Raw genomic sequence first — 18,568 nt, 5'->3', positions numbered from 1 at the left:
TTTTTAAAGTAATACGCTGTTTCAGAACAGTTTTAGACTGAAAGAAAAAAAATGTAAAGATAGTGGAGAGTTCTCATACACCTCACACCCAGTTTCCCTGATTATTAACATCTTATTATTAACATCTTACATGAATATGGCATATTTATTATAATTAATGAACCAAACTGATACATTACTATTAACTAAAATTCATACATTATTCAAATTTCCTTAGTTTTTACCTAATGTCCTTTTTTGTTCCAGGATCCTATCCAGGATCCTGGATGTGTATATATATATATATATATATATATATATATATATATATTTTAGTGAACCCAAGTTTATTTTTTTGTTTTGTTTTTTAAGTATATTTTATTGATTATGTTATTACAGTTGTGCCATTTTTTTTCTCCCCTTTATACTCCTCCAACCTGTATTGCCCCTCATACCAATATTCCCTCCCCTTAGTTCATGTCCATGGTTCATACATATAAATTCTTTGGCTTCTCCATTTCCTATACTATTCTTAACCTCCCCTTGTCTATTTTGTACCTAACATTTATGCTTCTTATTCCCTGTACCTTTTCCCCCACTCTTCCCCCCTTTCCCTCCCCACTTATAACCCTCCATATGATCTCCATTTCTGTGATTCTGTTCCTATTCTAGTTGTTTGCTTGGTTTTTGTTTTTGTTTTTTATGTTCAGTTGTTGATAGTTGTGAGTTTATTGTCATTTTACTGTTCATAGTTTTGATCTTCTTTTTCTTGGATAAGTCCCTTTAACATTTCACATAGTAAGGGCTTGGTGATGATGAACTCTTTTAACTTGACCTTATCTGGGAAGCACTTTATCTGCCCTTCCATTCTAAATGATAGTTTTGCTGGATACAGTAATCTTGGATGTTCCTTGCTTTTAGTAACTTCAAATATTTCTTTCCAGCCTCTTCTTGCCTGCAAGTTTTCTTTTGAGAAATCAGCTGACAGTCTAATGGGAACTCCTTTGTAGGTAACTCTTTTTCTCTTGCTGCTTTTAGATTCTCTCCTTATCTTTAATCTTGGCTAATGTAATTATGATATCTCTTGGTCTGCTCCTCCTTGGTTCTTGGGGACTCTCTGAGCTTCTTGGACTTCCTGGAAGTCTATTTCCTTCACCAGATTGGGGAAGTACTCCTTCATTATCTTTTCAAATAAGTTTTCAATTTCTTGTTCTTCCTCTTCTCCTTCTGGCACTCCTATGATTCAGATGCTGGAACATTTAAAGTTGTCTCAGAGGTTCCTTAGCCTCTTCCCATTTTTTTGAATTCTTGTTTCTTCATTCTGTTCTGGTTGGATGTTTATTTCTTCCTTCTCTTCCAAATAATTTGAGTCCTGGTTCCCTTCCCTTCACTACTGGTTCCCTGTATATTTTGTTTTATTTCACTTTGCATAGGCTTCACTCTTTTCTCTATTTTGCATCCATACTCAATCATTTCTGTGAGCATCCTGATTACCAGTATTTTGAACTCTGCATCTTATAGGTTTTCTATCTCCTCATTGCTTAGTTCTTTTTCAGGAGTTTTGATCTGTTCTTTCATTTGGGCCATATTTCTTTGCCTTGGCACACTTGTTACATTGTAAGGGGTGGAGCCTTAGGTGTTCACCCAGATGGGGCAACCCACATCCCTACATTGTAGCAATGAATGTGGGGGAGGGGTCAGAGAGGGAGCAATACCATTGCTTGGCTCTCAGCGGGCTTTCAGGTACTTCCCCCACTACTCACAAGCAAATTGAGCCCTTCTGATGCTGATTCCCAGGTGGGTGGGTGGGTTTGTGTATGTTCTAGGACCCCACGGTTCTCTCCAATGAACTCTCCTGTGAGGCTGGGAGTTTTTCCCATTGCCGCAACCCCCACAGGTTTTTACCAACAGAGATTTTAAGGCTTTAGTGTCCTGAACTGGAATGCTGGGTTGTGCAGTCTGTCTTGCTCCCTAGTTGTTCCTCCAAGCTTATCTGCATAGGAATGTGGGACCACCTGGTCTGCCTCCTTGCCCCTCATCTCTGCCCCTCCTACCAGTCTGGATAAATGTTTCTTCTTTAACTTCTTGGTTGTCAGACTTCCATATAGTTTGATTTTCTGGCAGTTCTGGTTGTTTTTGTTTTTAAATTGGTTGTTGTCCTTCTTACATTATATTTAATACTCATATCTCTTTAGGCTCTTCTTAGCTGTGATAGTTTCTCAGACTTTCCTTGACTTGATGACTTTACCAATTTTGCAGTCTTAGCAGGTATTTTGTAGAATGTCCCTCAAATGATAGTTGCCTCATAATTAGACTGGAGTTACAGGTTCTTTGGAGGAAGACTCCAGAAGTAAAGTAGCATTTCCATCACATGGGATCAAAGGTACTTGCTATCATCATGACTTAATCACTGTTGATGTTAATCTTGATCAGCTGGCTCAGGTAGCAATTGTCAGCTTTCTCCACTATGAAATTACTGCTTATTTCCTCTTTCCATATACACATTTTGGAATGCACAGCTTACACTTAAGCCTCAGGGAGTTAAGCTCCTCCTGCTTGAGGGCAGAGTTATCTATGTAAATTATTTGGAATTCTTCTACATGGAAGATTTCTACTCTCTCTCATTACTTATTTATTCACTTATTTACTTATATCAATATGTACTCATGTAAATTTATTTTGCATTTGGGCTGTGATCCAATACTATTTTATTTACTTTGTTTCTCAAATTGTTTTGGCTTTTGCCATTGAGAGCATTTTCTATCAGTTCCTATATCCCTTTGACATGCCCCATTATTATAGGAGGGGTTGGGGGTTTTTTGCAAATTTCCTTACTTTCTGGTACTTACAAGGTGCTCCAGGATCATCTTGAATGTATCCTGCCCTAGTCCTAGAATCAGCTATTTCTTCATTTCTTTTATTGAAGAATGGTGTTAGAACCCAGATCTGGGTGCTAGGAGTACTGCTTGTTGAAGGGGTGGTGTTGCTTCCAACCCCCTCAGCTGACAGCAAGGAAATATATGTGTGTATATCAACCCATGTATATGATCATATCTATGAATACTTCCACATTAACCATCCACATCCATATTAGGCTAAACGTGAGTTCATACTGACATCTCCAACTCTCTGACCACATGGATCATTCTAACCTCTTCTCCTGCTTATCTGTAATCCTCATTCCACCTTACCTGGTGGAAGCCAGGTAAGAAGCCTGGCTTCCACCATCCACCATCCATTTACTTAATCATTTAGTTCCAATAGTCGTCATAGCTGTGTCTGAATTGTCAATCCATGTTCCAATGGAAAACAACACTTTTGTTTGCCTTTAATCCTATAGACTCTGCTTATTTTCAAATAAGGTCAGCACCTTCCCCCACTCCATTCAGTTGTTTCATACACTTGTAAGGCAGCTAGATTGCTTTTGTCACATTCTCTATTCCATCCTGGGATCCCTTGACTTCCTAAATAATCTTTTTATTTAAAGACATTAAGGTTCACTCTTCGCATTTTAAAGTTCTACAGCTTTTGACAAATTCAAATTGACATACATTCACCATTATGATGTTCTATAGAAGACTTTGACCACCCTAAAAAAATATCCCATATACTTCAACCCTCCCTGCCTCCCAACCCCTGGGAACCATTGATCTTCTTGCCCTCTCTTTAGTTTTGCCTTTTCCAGAATGTTGTATAATTGGGATCATACCATATGTATAGCCTTTCCAGATTGATTCCTTTCACTTAGCAATATACTTTCAAAATTCATGCATGTCTTTTCATAGCTTGATAGTTCATTCCTTTTTATCACAGAATAATATTCCATTATATAGCTGTAACATAGCCTGTTCAACTATCCACCCACTGGAGGACATACTGGTTATTTCCGGTTCTTGCTGATTATGAATAAAACGGTTGCAAACATTCATGTGCAGGTTTTTGTGAGAGCATAAGTTTTTTAATCAGTTGGCTAAATACCTACAAGCAGGTTTGTTGATCATGTGGCAAGGCTGTAATTAAATTTGTGAGAAACCGTCATTCTAGCTTCCAAAGCAGCTGTATCATTTTGCAATGAATGAGAATTCCTGTTGCTCTGCATCCTTATAAGCAATTGATATTGTGAGATTATTTTGGATTTTGACCACTGTAATAGGTGTGGAGCAGTATCACATTGTTTCAATTTGCAATTCCCCAATGACAAATAGTCGTTGTTTTAAAATTGGTTGTTGTCCTTCTTTTGATTGTGCGAGGAAGCAAAGTATATCTACCTACACATCCATCTTGGCTGGCAGTCCAGGATACATTATATTTAATACTCATATCTCTTTAGGCTCTTCTTAGCTGTGATAGTTTCTCAGACTTTCCTTGATTTGATGACTTTGAGTTACATGTTCTTTGGAGGAAGACTCCAGAAGTAAAGTAGCATTTTCATCACATCGGATCAAAGGTACTTGCTATCATCATGACTTAATCATTGTTGATGTTAATCTTGATGATGTTTAGCATCTTTCCATAGGCTTATTTGACATGTATACATCTTTTTTGTGTAGTATCTGTTCAGATCTCACTTCCATTTTTAAAATGAGTTGCTTTTTAGTGTTGAGTTTTAAGAGTTTTTTGTGTACTTTGGAAGCAAGTTCTTTATAAGATATGTGTTTTGCAAATATTTCCTGGCCAACCTATGGCTTGTCTTTTCATTCTCTTAGTAGCATCTTTCACAGAGCAGGATTATTGATTTTAATAAAGTTTAATTTGTCATTTTTCTTTTATGGATTGTGCTTTTGGATTGCATCTAAAATCTCATAACCAAACACAAGGTCACCAAGATTTTCTCCCATTTTTCTTCTAGAAGTTGTATAGCTTTGCATTTTATACTTAGGTCTAAAATTCATGTTGAGTTAATTTTTGTGAAAGATGTAAAATTGCATCTAGGTTCATGTTTTTGCATATGGACACCCAATTTTTCTAACACAATTTGTTGAAAATATTGTCCCTTCTCCATTAAATTGCCTTTATTCTTTTGTTAAAGATCAATGTATTATATTTGTGTTGGTCTATTTCTGGGTTCTTTTCTGTTCCATTGATCTCTGTGTCTATTCTTCAATATTGTATTGGTTATTCCATGTAAACTTTTAATGAGTTTGTTAATATTTATAAAATAACTTTCTAAGATTTTGATTGAGATTGCTTTTAATCTAGTTGGGGAAAACTGACATTTTAACAATATTGAATCTTCCAATCCATGAACACAGAATATCTCTTCATTTTATTTGTATTTTCTTTATTTTTTAAACAGAGTTTTGTTGTTTTCTGAATGTAGTTCCTATATATATTTTTGCTGAATTTGTGCCTAAGTATTTTTGCTGCTGTAAATGGTATTTATAATTTCAAACTTAAATTGTTCCTATGTATATAGGATGCAGGTACCTGATAACAGAGAGTTCCTAGTTCCTCCCTCCTGTCTCTTCTGATAGTGGGGTCATTCATTTCACTTACGCTGTAATCACTCAATACATTGTCAGTATTAATACTTTAAATAAATGGGTACCTTTTAGATTAAGCGTAAGATAAAAAAATATTATCTTTATTCCTTTTGTAACACTCTTTCTTTCATTATATAGATCAGTCTCTGACCTATATATTTTTCTTCTGCCTGACGAACTTCTTTAACATTTCTTGCAAAGAAGATTTGGTGTTCATATATTTCTTCAGTTTTTGTTCATCAGAAAATGTCTATTTCTTCTTCATTTTTGAAGGTTAATTTCAGTGTATGTAGAATTCCAGCTTGGTGGGGTTTTCTTTCAACACTTTAGATACTTCACTCCATTTTCTTCTTGTTTGTGTGGTTACTGACAGGAAGTTCACTGTAGTTCTCATCCTTGTTGCTGTAGAAGTAAGGTGCTCTTTCTTCTGGTTTCTTTCAATATTTTCTCTTTGTGTTTGGTACTCTTCAGTTTGAATCTGGTATGTCAAGCAGGTAATTATCCTGCTTGGTGGTTTTTGAGCTTCCTGGATCTGTTCTTCGGTGTCTGTCATTAATTTTGAAAAGTTCTTGGCCTTTATTACTTTAAACATTTCTTCTTTTCTATTCTTCTGGTTTTCCAATTATACATACCTTTTGAAATTACAGTTCTTGGGTGATCAGTTCTGTCTTTTGTGGGAGTTTTTTCAGTTTTGGAAGTTTCTATTGGCTTGTCTTCAAGCCCAATGATTCCTTCTTTGGTGGTGTCCAGTCTACTGATGAGCCCATCACAGACCTGCTTCATCTCTGCTACAGTACCTGTTACTTCTAGCATTTCCTTTGCTTCTTGCCTAGAATTTCCATTTCTATGCTTACATTATCTATATCATCATATTGCTGTCTACTCTTCCATTAGAGCTCTTAACTTACAATCATAGTCATTATTTTAAATTCTATTATCTCATAATTCCAACATCTGTGTCATATTGGAGTCTGGTCCTGATGCTTCCTTATCTCTTCAGACTATTTTATTCTTGCCTTTGGCAAGCCATGTGGCAAGGTATGGGGAAAATGAAGCATTATATAACCATATGATTAAATCTCAGTCTTTTAGTGGGCCTGTCTCTCTGGACTGTGACCTTCACAAATAATTCTTCTAGCTTCGCCCCCCCCCCACACACACACACTTAAGTGAGAAAGGGACCTGGAGTGGGAGAAATGTCCTTTGTCTAGTGAGATAAGGCTCTGTGAAAGTATTTTTCCCTGGAGAGTAAGTAAGCCTTTGTTAGGGAACATGTTCTTGGCATATCACAATGATTACTCTTCCCTTCTTCCTGCCAAGGCCACAGGGGATCTCTCTTGGACCTTCACCATGAGAACTTGGTGGGTTTCCTGGAGGTACAACCCACAAAACTAAGAGGGTACCCCTAAGATTGTATAAGACTACTGTGCCTGGAATTTCTCACAGGCTAACCCACATTCAGCCTCCAGCAACTCATCAAAATGAACACTTAATTACAAAAACAACCAGTGGCTTTTACTCCAGATAAACAGATCTCAGCTATAGCTCTTTGGATTCACCTGTTTCTCCAGATTTCAGGGTGGTAATTTACTCTGCAACTTCATTTCTCTAATGGGTCTGAGAATGGCCATTGATTTTTGGTTCAGTTTTTCTCTTGTTGTAAGAATGGGAGTGATGACTTTCAGTCTAAAGAAGTTTCACATCTAAAGCTGAAAGTCTAAAAAGTACCTTTTTTAATTAGAAACAAATTTTAAGGAAGATTGGCAAGATCTATGGTAATTATTAAAGCTGGGTGATAGAATCATAGGAATTCTTTATAAAATCTCTACTTTTAGGTACATTTGAAATATTCCATATCAAAAATGTTGTTTTTAATAGAAATTATTGCTAAATATCTGAAACAGGGTGGATGTAATTAATGGACAAGAGAGAAAAAAGTCATTAGTGAATAATATTTACTGAATATCTAATACGTGACAAGGACTATGCTAAGATAATCATGATTACAAGGATGAAGACTACTGTTTTCCTGCCCACAGAGCTGATTGCCTAGAGTGGCATTAAATAAATAACTATAAATTAGTTTTTGTGCAAAGAGCTGCAAAGAAGATAAAAATTGTGCTGTGAGAGTGGACAACAGGGCCAAGAGACGATAACTTGGTCTGGAGGGTCAGGAGCAGCCACTTCAAAGGCTACCAGAAGAAATGGTACAGGAGGAACCCCCATACTGTGCCTATTTCTAGGAGGTCCAGCAGCCTGGATCAATAACATGCCCTGAATTAGTCAGACTGGGCCCAAGTGCTGGCCTCCATGGTCTGGATGCCGTGACAGTGTAGAAGGTAAAAAGAATAAAAATGTTTCCAAAGAAAGCAAACTTTCCAACAATGACTTGTAATCCCCAGTGACTTCTTAGCCCCTTGGTCACCTGAATTTCTGTTGGACAACAGGTGAGAGTTTCACAACTCACTCTTGCTTCCTATAATATTAAGTTTTTCCTGAGCCCTCCTTCCCTACAAATTCAAATTTTCTTTGGATACCAGTAAGCTCAGGTTAACTTGTAGTTTTGTTCATGAAGTGATCCCATGGAGAAGGATTGATTCTTCATATTGGACAGAGCTAAAGAAACAGGAGCCAGGCAATGAGGAAAAAAGTTGAAATGTCAGAGTCCTGTGCTCAAGGATGCCATGGCGGCAGCACACAAATTAGTGCACATTGCATGTTTCTTGTTTGTAACACTTTTCCCCTCGGAAAACAGAAATTATGCCACTTGGACTATTATTAAGCAAGTTGAGCAATTATGTGTACGTGTTTTCTATTGATTATTATATAGCTAATGTAATTGATGATGATTATCATTAAAATATAAATTGACATCAACATTTAGAGCATCCAAACTTCCAAAAGTATTATTATCAATTTTTAATTTTTAAATAACAATCAATCATCATTATTACTATGGTTAAATGATAATGACTTATAATATAGTACTATATTTTTGCTCCAAATAATAAGAGAAGTATTAATCTATTATAGTGAACATAATAGCACTAACACTGGAAGAGTAATTATTGCTAATCACTTCCCGCTGGTATTAAATGTCCAAGTCAACAAAAATTTGGTGAAATAAAACCTAATAAAGGCATATGGCAAAATAAGTCATCTGTATTTATTGAGTCTATCAAATCAGGATTCTAGGCCAGTGGTTCACAACACTGGCTGCCCATTGGAAGAGACTGAGGATCTTTGTAAAAATGCCAGTGCCCAGGTCCTATCACCCTGCCCCCAACCCCAGAGGATCTGGTTAATCAGCCTAGGACATGGCCAATTTTTTTAGTTCCCTGAGTGATCCTCATGTGTAGCCAGAGTGGAGAACTGCTGCTCCAGATGTTTGATTTTTATGCCTGAGAATAAAGATGTATTTGCTTCTGGAGGCAAAACTGAATTCAGAAACCCACTTGCCCAGCCTCTGTCAATCAGTGCTGTGTATAGCAGAGGAATGATTTGTTAGGTTTAGTTGTCAGGGAATTTGCTTCATGGAAAAGAAGTACATTAAAATACCAAATTACAGTATTTACATATTTCATGTTTTTTTCCCAACTGCATCCCCATAGCAACTAAATCCATTTGCTCCCTACTTTCTTCTGAGTTATTTTCCATCATGAGCATGCTTTTTTAGTGAGGCAAACAGTTTGCCCTTTGAAATGACTGTTTTGCTGTTTACTATTTCTTTGCCAGGAAACTCAGCTCTAGTTGCATCTTTCTTGCTCCTGAATTTGATAGGTGGCTTTGCTGGTTTGTGCAGACATAGTGTCCCTGACCACTTCTTTTTCAGTCTAGAGAAGTCCCAGGGTTTTTTTCCCATGAGCCGGCCAAGAAAAGGCAAGTGGAGAAAAATGCTTCCCTCCAGGAACCTGTGAGTGGGAAAAGATGCCAGGAAGGGAATCGATTAAGTCCCAGGGACCAATCAGCCTAAATTGGAGTAGACAAAGGGTAACCCACCTCCCTGGGACTCACCAGGCTTTGTCAGGCAGTCACTGGTGGAAAGGTGTCATGGCATTGGAGATGGTCACCCAGCAGCCAGCAAGAGGAAAGTGAGTCCTGCTTCCGCCTTGCAAGGATTACTGAATCTCCTGAGAGGAGGCCCCAAGGAGGCACAGGACACTGAGATTTCTTTGTGATTTCTCCCAGACGACTTGGCAGACTGCAGGGCCTGTTTGTTTGTTTGAAACTATGACATTTCACTTGCTAATGGGCTCTGCTTTGCAGGGAGACAGGGATGCCAAAGAAGACTGCAGGAGGGAGGCCCTAGGCCCCAGGCTCCAGGGCAGCTCTCCTCACTGACGCCGGTCGCCAGGATGGACCTGGGCCACCAGCGCCAGAGGAGAGACAGTGGCACTGGTGACAGGGCGACGCTGCAAAATCATCTATCCTCACTTGCTGACTCAGAACCTCCTTCTATGCCAGCAGCACTGATGGAGAAGACTTCCTCTGTCCTCTCTCCCAGACTCCAAATAAAAGCCAGAGCTGTGGTGCAACTGCCCCTGGGGACCCAGGCGGCATCTCAGAGTCAGCAACAGGAATCACACACAGGGCGCACTTCTGTCCTGACCACAGGGTCTAGTTACACTGCTCACTGCCACATTCTGGGGCTCACCCCTAAGTCCTTCAGGACTCTTTTGCCAACATCATTTATTCTATAACATCCTGTATCAGGTAGGGTTCCAGTAGGAAAGAGGTGCCACACTCAAATTGAGAAATTTGAGGAGAGTTTAATTAAGGGGACTCTTTACAAAGGTATAGGTGGGGTGGGGGGAGGGGTGTAAGGCAAAACACAAGAGATGGCGTATTTCCCTCAGAGCTCATCATAACAGGGCGATGCTACCACACTGGTCCCACAGCAGAATCCAGAGGCAAAGTTGTGTGGAGCTGACAGAAGCTGACACCTTCAGTTGAGAAAGACTGCCAACACACCACCAACACACAGGGAAAGAGGGCCCCGTTCTCCTCTCTCCCATCCATCTGCCCCTGAGATCCCACTGCCAAACCCAGCTGAGGGCATAGTAACTCCTTGAGGAAGTCCACATGTCAGCCTCCTGGGGCACAGAGCAGGATGAGGAGGGGCAGGAGGATTTGGGAAGGCAGATATAGACAGCAAGCACCCTCTCTTAGGCACTGGAGCCACTGAGATCGGACTCATTTGTTCTACCATTGCCAGTGCTATCCCAAATGCAAACAAATTCCAAGACAACAGTGTCCAGGGGTTGAGAGGGAACACTGAGTACTCACAATGTGTCCAGCCACGAAGAAGGCAAGTGGAAGCTTGACTTACACAAGGACATAGGTGGGATAGTGAGAACACAGACTACAAGCATCCTCGCCCGATTCATAGGTCCATCCCAGCCTTGGATCACACTGCTTCTCACATTTTATGCTTTTCCAGCTCAAAAGGAAATCATGAGCACCCCGAAATGCCCAGTGCACATGGCATCTGCTCCTGGTTACCTCTGTAGAAAGGAAGGTGTAAAACTATGTCCCATTATTCTGAAGTTTGGTGTCATTTGCACTGAGAATTGCAGCATTAAAAACAGGCAGGCTTTAGGAGTCTGAGAAAATGATATTCGATTGTTAGAAGTCCAAAGTCTAAGAAAAATCTGCAGGACTGGTTGTCCCTGTCCTGGTGTTGCTGGGAGAGGAGCAGATATTTGAAACTGGATATACAGAAGCATATGGTGGATACAGCAAGATTCTCTTCTGCTACCATCGGCTGTAGTGGGGGAGGCAACAATGATTATAACATCTTTCCTACCTCATCTCAGAGATACTGGCAAACATTCTGTGTTTGGCTCCCACCTGTATTGCAAGGGAACCTGAAGTAAGTGTTATGTAGGGGCTCAAAAACAGATGTTCTGACCAAATACTAATGGTGATTATAGAAAGTGTCACAGGTGGGGTTTTTTTCTAATTCAAGGTCATATGAAAACTTGATGGCTCATTCTCTATTTCGATTTATTCATTAAAATTCAACATTTCATATTTTGGATTTCAAAACCAACCCAAAGATCTATGCTTAATCAGTTCAACTCTAGAATTGGCCCACTTAAAGGTTATTTTAAAAAGATAAATTTTACCAAACTGCTCAAAAGAAGATAGTGTGGGGTGGTAGAAATCAGGCTCCATGTTTTGCTCTACTGTTATTCAACATATTCGATTTTTCCTAATTGCCTAGTATGGCACCCCATGCACTGCTTATCTAAGGATCATTCTTCTTTGCAGTCCATAGCTATGGTGACCATATTTTCCCAAGTAAATATTAAAACTTACCACCTTGACCCATACTAACCTGGAAAACACATGGTCACCATGGTTATAATGCATACAGAGGCACACTAACAGTAACAGCATCCACAATAATAGCCCAAAATAGCCTCTCAAAAGCCCTTCTTTAACCCATGAACCTGTTCTCCAGGAAACTTGATTCCTATATGAGAGTGGTTCAGAGTAAGTTCAGACAAATGGAGGCATTTGTCACTTCCCTTGCACTTTCATCCTTTTGCCTCCCCTTATCCAACAACCACCCCTCTCGCACCCCAAAACAACATAGCGAACATGCTGAACACAGACCAATACACTCCACTCTGCTCTCAAGCCATGAATTCTCCACTTTAGCCATCATATGCAAGCAACGGTGTTATTTTCAGAATGGTAAACCACTTGCCCAGACAGCTGAGATCACGATCAGTCAAACAGGCCCTTCGGTTTTCCATCTTTCCTCTGTTCTCCACTGTAATTGAGGTTCCAATCCTCACAGCTATGGTCTCTTTCTAAGACCCAAATAAATAATGGGAGGCACTTGAAGAGCCACATGTTGTCTTGTGTGGCTGTAGAATAGGTTCTGTGGAGAAGAAACATGACTGAGTCCAACTGAGAGGGGGATTATCATTCTCCAACCACTGGGTTTGTGGTAGGATACAAGGCCAAGGACTTTTGTAACTTTTCCTATATATAATGGGGAGCTATCACAGGTTTTTAAGCAGGAATGCAAATTTACCAATAACCCACCATTTTGATGGCAATGTGGAGGATGAAATAGGGTGGGGGGGATGGGGATAAACTGTAGGTGACAGAAAATGAGAGCCCAACTAGAGCAGTTGCAGTAGAGAAGGACACAAAATAGTATCTAAAAAGAAAATTTTTCAACATAGTCACATGCTATAGAGTAGTCAAAGAGAATAAGATTATTTTTTTAATATATTTATTGATTCCAGAGAAAGAGAGAGGAAGGGAGAGAGAGAGAAACATTAATGTGAGAGAAACATCAGTTGGCTGCCTCCCACATGCACCCCAACCAGGGACAGAACTTGCAACCTAGGTATGTGCCCTGACTGGGAATCAAACCCGTGAACTTTCAGTGCATGGGATGACGCGCCAACCAAGTGAGCCACACCAGCTGGGCGAGAATGAGATTCTTTTGAAGTTTAGCTATTTGACTTTTAGGTTGTTGTTAAGAAACCTGAAAAGACAGGTTTCTCAGAAAACTTTCACTCTAATTGAGAAGCTCTAAATATCATTGCAAAGTTAAAGTATCTAGAAAACAGTATAGTGTCTATGAAATAGTTCTTAAATGACTAAAATGATATTCTTCAATATTTTTTCCTTCCCACCACGTCACACTTTTTTTCTTCCTAGAGACTTGCCTTTTCCCAGATAATAAAAGTTGTCACAAAAATCAATACCTTAGTTTATGAGTTCCCTTAGAGATATTTCTTTCTTTGGGTTAGTTTGGGCCTTGTTTACCATGTTAAGTGGTGGGTTTTATTGTATTTTATTTTTAAAACCATTCCACTGAAAAGAAGATAAGTTAAGAGATTCTTTTACCCCTTTTCTGGTCACTTTAAGGTGCCATCCCATCTTCCAAAGTATTTACTCCTTACAAGGTGAATTCTAACTCTGCTGAAACAAAAATGCAAATACACAGCTACATACCAAATCTCTTCCCCAAAATACTAAGGTTAGGAGTATGTGATCAACTGAATTCTTGGAAGACACAGTTCCTTAAAGGTGATCACAGGCTGCTCCAGGGAGAGATAATAAAGCTCTTGCTTAAATTATTTGCAATTAAGCACAAAATTCAGAGGTGCTCAAGGTGTAAGTCATTAAACCATGAGATTAATTCTGCAAAGCACACAGGAACAACCAAAAACAGAAACAAATCTGTTTTTGTATTATAAAGAAAATATCAAATATCACAAAATCTTCTCCATCTTCTGTTTTCTACTCATTTCACTAAGCCTCATTTCATCAAAATACCCCCAAACCACTTCGTGGAAATGTTTTACTTGTCAACAAAGTCACAAACGGTAACCAGAGTAGACAAAGAGAAATTTAGTGCAGACTTACAGGTTTATATATAGAGTGGCCAGACATTCTTTTCCTTATTTTGCCCTTTGCACTTGCATTCTCTAGATCGTGTGTCTAATTGCCATGCCGTATGCTCAAGTGCCTCTGAGTACAATATACTGCCTTCTGTCGAAACCCACATTGTTCTCCCCCTGGTTTTTTGGTAGTCTTCCCACTCTCTATTACTATAATAGTGGTGGGTTTTGCTTTCATTCCTCGGTTACATACACTAAATTCCATCCAGAGCACTTATTGGCCTGCCTTGGTTGGCCTCTTTCCAAATGCGTCTGCATTCCTGTAAGAGTAACATCTTCATCCCTTTCCATTTCCCCTTTTCCATTTCCTATGGTTTTCTCTGTTTCTGTTCTTTGGCCAACCCTCCCTGAAGCTACATGTGTTTTCAAATCTTTCCTGTATTTTTAAATTATACTGGTATTCTTAGCCTTTGGGCTTTCAGAACTTATTCAAATGCTCTCATCTTTCCTCTGCCGCCTTTCCAATTATTTCTGGGTCTCATTTTGCATGGTCGACCCATAGCTTTTTTGTAAGTAAAACTTATTTTCTCAACAATGAAATGCTTTACTAGAATACATGTTTTCTGTAACTTTTCCTTGCAGCACAAATTCAAAGTCTTTCAGATGAGTGATCCACCCATCCATTTGCTTCCAGTCTGACTTATGCAGAGTTCTAGTATCTCCTCTTTTCATTAGTGATATAGACCACATTCCCTATGAGAAATTTTCTCTGTCCAGGACAGAGAAAGTTATGCTAAGATTGAGATTGCACCAATAGCGAGTGACTTCCATCTCTTCTCCTAGCATCCTACATTGCTTGCCTTCTCCATAATCTCTTCATCCTTCCCCAACAGACTTTCTAAACCTTGTACCAGGCATACACACATACCCCAAACAGAGTCGCACTAGAAGCCTACTAATGAAAATTCACCAGTAATTATCCCCCAATCCACATAGTCCTCACTGTCTTCTTCTTGGCCTGGATGATCAATAGTCAGACATGTAAGTTCAGTTATTCATGATTCCTCTTCCTTCTCTTCTTTGTGAGCTGACACACCTTGATAAGAGCCTTTATCAGTAGGGACAGTCTTGACAGTTCTATGAGTACAATCAGTACAAGATCATATTTAGCCCCCAAATAGTTTTAGTTTAAAACACAATATTTAAATGCCATAAAAAGGAGATTTATGGATCACTATGCCTAACTATCCACTTATAATAACACTATGGACATATCCTAAGATATTCCTACCTCAAAAAAATAACCATAAAAACATTCATTGTAAGATGCCAATTTGAATCCATGCATTAAATTGTCTTCCTTCCTATATTCCTACTGAAGTAGCCAAAGAAAAAACACGTCTGTGTCAGCCCTAATATATATATATATATATATATACACACACACAAAATTAACTCAAGAAGAGATAAGAAATATGAATAAGTTAATACCATCAAAGACACTAAAAATACTATTGAAGAACTGTCAAATTGTAAAAGACATTTGGCTTAGGAGATTTTATAAACTGTCAAAAAATAAACAATACTGTTATTTACTCTGAAAGAGGATAAAAAGAGATCAAAATTTTCCAATTCAACTTTAAAAGCTAACTAGCATAAGCCTGGCAAATGTAGTAAAAAATCTAACCTATAGACCAACATTACTTAGGAATGTTCATGCAAATATTTTAAAGAAATACTAGCAAATAAATCAGTAACATGTTTTAAAAAGAATGAGCCATAATGGCCGTAAATTAAAGATGACTCCAAATTCTTTGCTATTCTTCCCATTGGGAGGTGTAGCCTAATTCCCTTCCACCTGAATCTGAGCTGACATGAAAGCCAAATAAGTCGGTTCAGCCAAAATGGAGGCATAGGTAGAAACACTTTGCTTCTTTGCACAACTGAAAGAAGGGTAACAACCAACTTAAAAACAAAAAAACAACCATAACTGCCAGAAAATCAAACTGCATGGAAGTCTGACAACCAAGAAGTTAAGGAATAAACATTCATCCAGACTTGTAGGAGGTGCAGAGAGGACTCGTGGTAAGGTGTTGGCTGTCAGAAGGGATTTCCCACATTCACGTGCAGATAAACCAGGAGGAACAACTAGAGAGCGAGACAGACTGTGCAACCCAGGGTTCTAGTGCAAGGAAATAAGGCCTCAAAACCTCTGGCCATAAAAACCTTTCAGGGTTGCGATAGCAGGAGAAATTCCCAGTCTCACAGGAAAGTCTGTTGGAGAGGCCCACGGGATCCTAGAACATACACAAGCCCACTCACCCAGGAATTAGCAGCTGAAAGAGCACAATCTGCTTGTGGGAAGTGAGGTAAGTGACCAAAAGAAGGGCAGAGCTGAGCAAGCTACCAAGCATCATTGTTCCCTCTCTGACCCCTCCCCCACAGAGAGCATCAAATCACAAAATGGGTTGCCCTGCCCTGATTAATACTGAAGGCTCTGCCCCTTACAACATAATAGGTACACTGAGACAAAGAAATATGGACCAAATGAAATACCAGAGAAAAACTCCAGAAAAAGAATTAAGCAACAAGAAGATAGACAACTTATCAGATTCCAAGTTCAACACACTAGTAATCAGGATGCTCACAGAAATTATTGAGATTGTTCATAAAATCAAGGAAGAAATGAAGGCTATACAAAGTAAAATAAAGGAAAATATACAGGGAATCAACAGTGAAGGGAAGGGGACCAGGACTCAAATCAATGATTTGGAACAAAAGGAAGAAATAAACATCCAACCAGAACAGAATGAAGAAACAAGAATTCAAAAAAATGAGGAGAGGCTGAGGAACCTCTGGGACAACTTTAAACGTTCCAACATCCAAATAATAGGGATGCCAGAAGGGGAAAAGAAAGAGCAAGAAACTGAAAACTTATTTGAAAAAATAATGACAGAAAACTTCCCCAATCTGGTGAAGGAAATAGACATGCAAGTCCAGGAAGCTCAGAGAGTCCCAAAGAAGTTGGACCCTAGGAGGAGCACACCAAGGCACACCATAATTCATTAGCCAAGATTAAAGATATGGAGAGAATCTAAAAGCAGCAAGAGGAAAGAAGAGAGTTATGTACAAAGGAGTTTCCCTAAGACTATCAGCTGATTTCTCAAAGGAAGTCTTGCAGGAAAGAAGGGGCTGGAAAGAAGTATTTGAAGTCATGAAAGGCAAGGACCTATATCTAAGATGACTCTATCTAGCAAAGCTATCATTTAGAATGGGAGGACAGATAGAATGCTTCCCAGATAAGGTCAAGTTAAAAGAGTTCATCATCACCAAGCCCTTACTATTTGAAATGTTAAAGGGACTTATCCAAGAAAAAGAAGATCAAAACTATGAACAGTAAAATGACAATAAACTCACAACTATCAACAATTGAACAGAAAAAACAAAAACAAAAACCAAGCAAACAACTAGAACAGGAAGAGAATCACAGAAATTAAGATCATATGGAGAGTTATAAGTGGGGAGGAAAAGGAGGGAAGAGTGGGGAAAAAGGTACAGGGAATAAGAAGCATAAATGTTAGGTACAAAATAGACAGGGGGAGGTTTAAAATAGTATAGGAAACGGAGAAGCCAAAGGACTTATATGTACAAGCCATGGACATGAACTAAGGTTGGCGGGGGGAGGGGGGCGGATGCAGGAGGGTGGGGGGTGCAGGGCAGAGGGGGATAAAAGAGATAAAATATTGGGACAACTGTAATAGAATAATCAATAAAATATACTTAAAAAAATAGAACCAAATAAAGTGTAAGAAGTACAACTACCTTGAAGTCATTGTCCCATGAGATGCTCAAGTGACATGGGGCATTACTACAGTATGAGAGGCCACATGGAGCAAGAGAAGAGACCAAGGGTTACCCAGGCAGCAGACATTAACTGAAGAACCCATGTTGGAACTGGATCCTTCTGCTCCCACCTCCCAGCTGATACCATGATGATCAGAGATAAATCATCCACCTGAGCCCTTGACCAGTTCATGATCCACACAACTATGAGCAAAATGAAATTTTTGAGGATGATTATTATGAAGTAATGGATAAACAAAACAATAACCAAATACAATTCATTCCAGGAAGGCAAGATACTTTTCTACACTAGCAAATTAATCAAATTTAATAAGTGAAAGGAGAAAAAGTATATGATCATCTCTGAGTGCTAAAAAGACATTTGAAAAATTGAAATCTATTCTTTTTCATTCTTGAAACTATTACAGATATCCCCCATTTTCTCCTCTTTGACCACCTCCACCCAGCCTTGAAATGTACTCTTGATTTTAAAAGGAACTCAGTAGAACATGAATATGGTAATACTTTCTTAACATAAGTTGAAAAAGAAAAGTTCTCAATCCAATTACTAATACTATACCTAAAGATAAAACAATAAAATCATTCCCACTAGAATGAGAAGAGAGGCATACACATGCTTTTTAACATCATTCTAAAGTGCTTGGAATTAAAATCATGTGCTTGGACATGACAGAAAAATAAAAGCATATATTGAAAATAATGAAAAAGAGAAGGCAAAAGTATAATTATCATACTTTGATTGATAATTTGATTGTCTAACTGGAAAACCTATAAAAACAACTAGAAAACAGGTAGAACTAGTAAGAAAGGTTTGCTGGGAGGCCACTTGAAATGGTAAAATATTTTTAAAACAATAGTTTTCTTGTACCC

This window comes from Desmodus rotundus, chromosome 1 (assembly GCF_022682495.2).
Source record: "Desmodus rotundus isolate HL8 chromosome 1, HLdesRot8A.1, whole genome shotgun sequence".
Lineage (NCBI taxonomy): Eukaryota > Metazoa > Chordata > Mammalia > Chiroptera > Phyllostomidae > Desmodus > Desmodus rotundus.
This window is presented reverse-complemented; position numbering follows the sequence as displayed.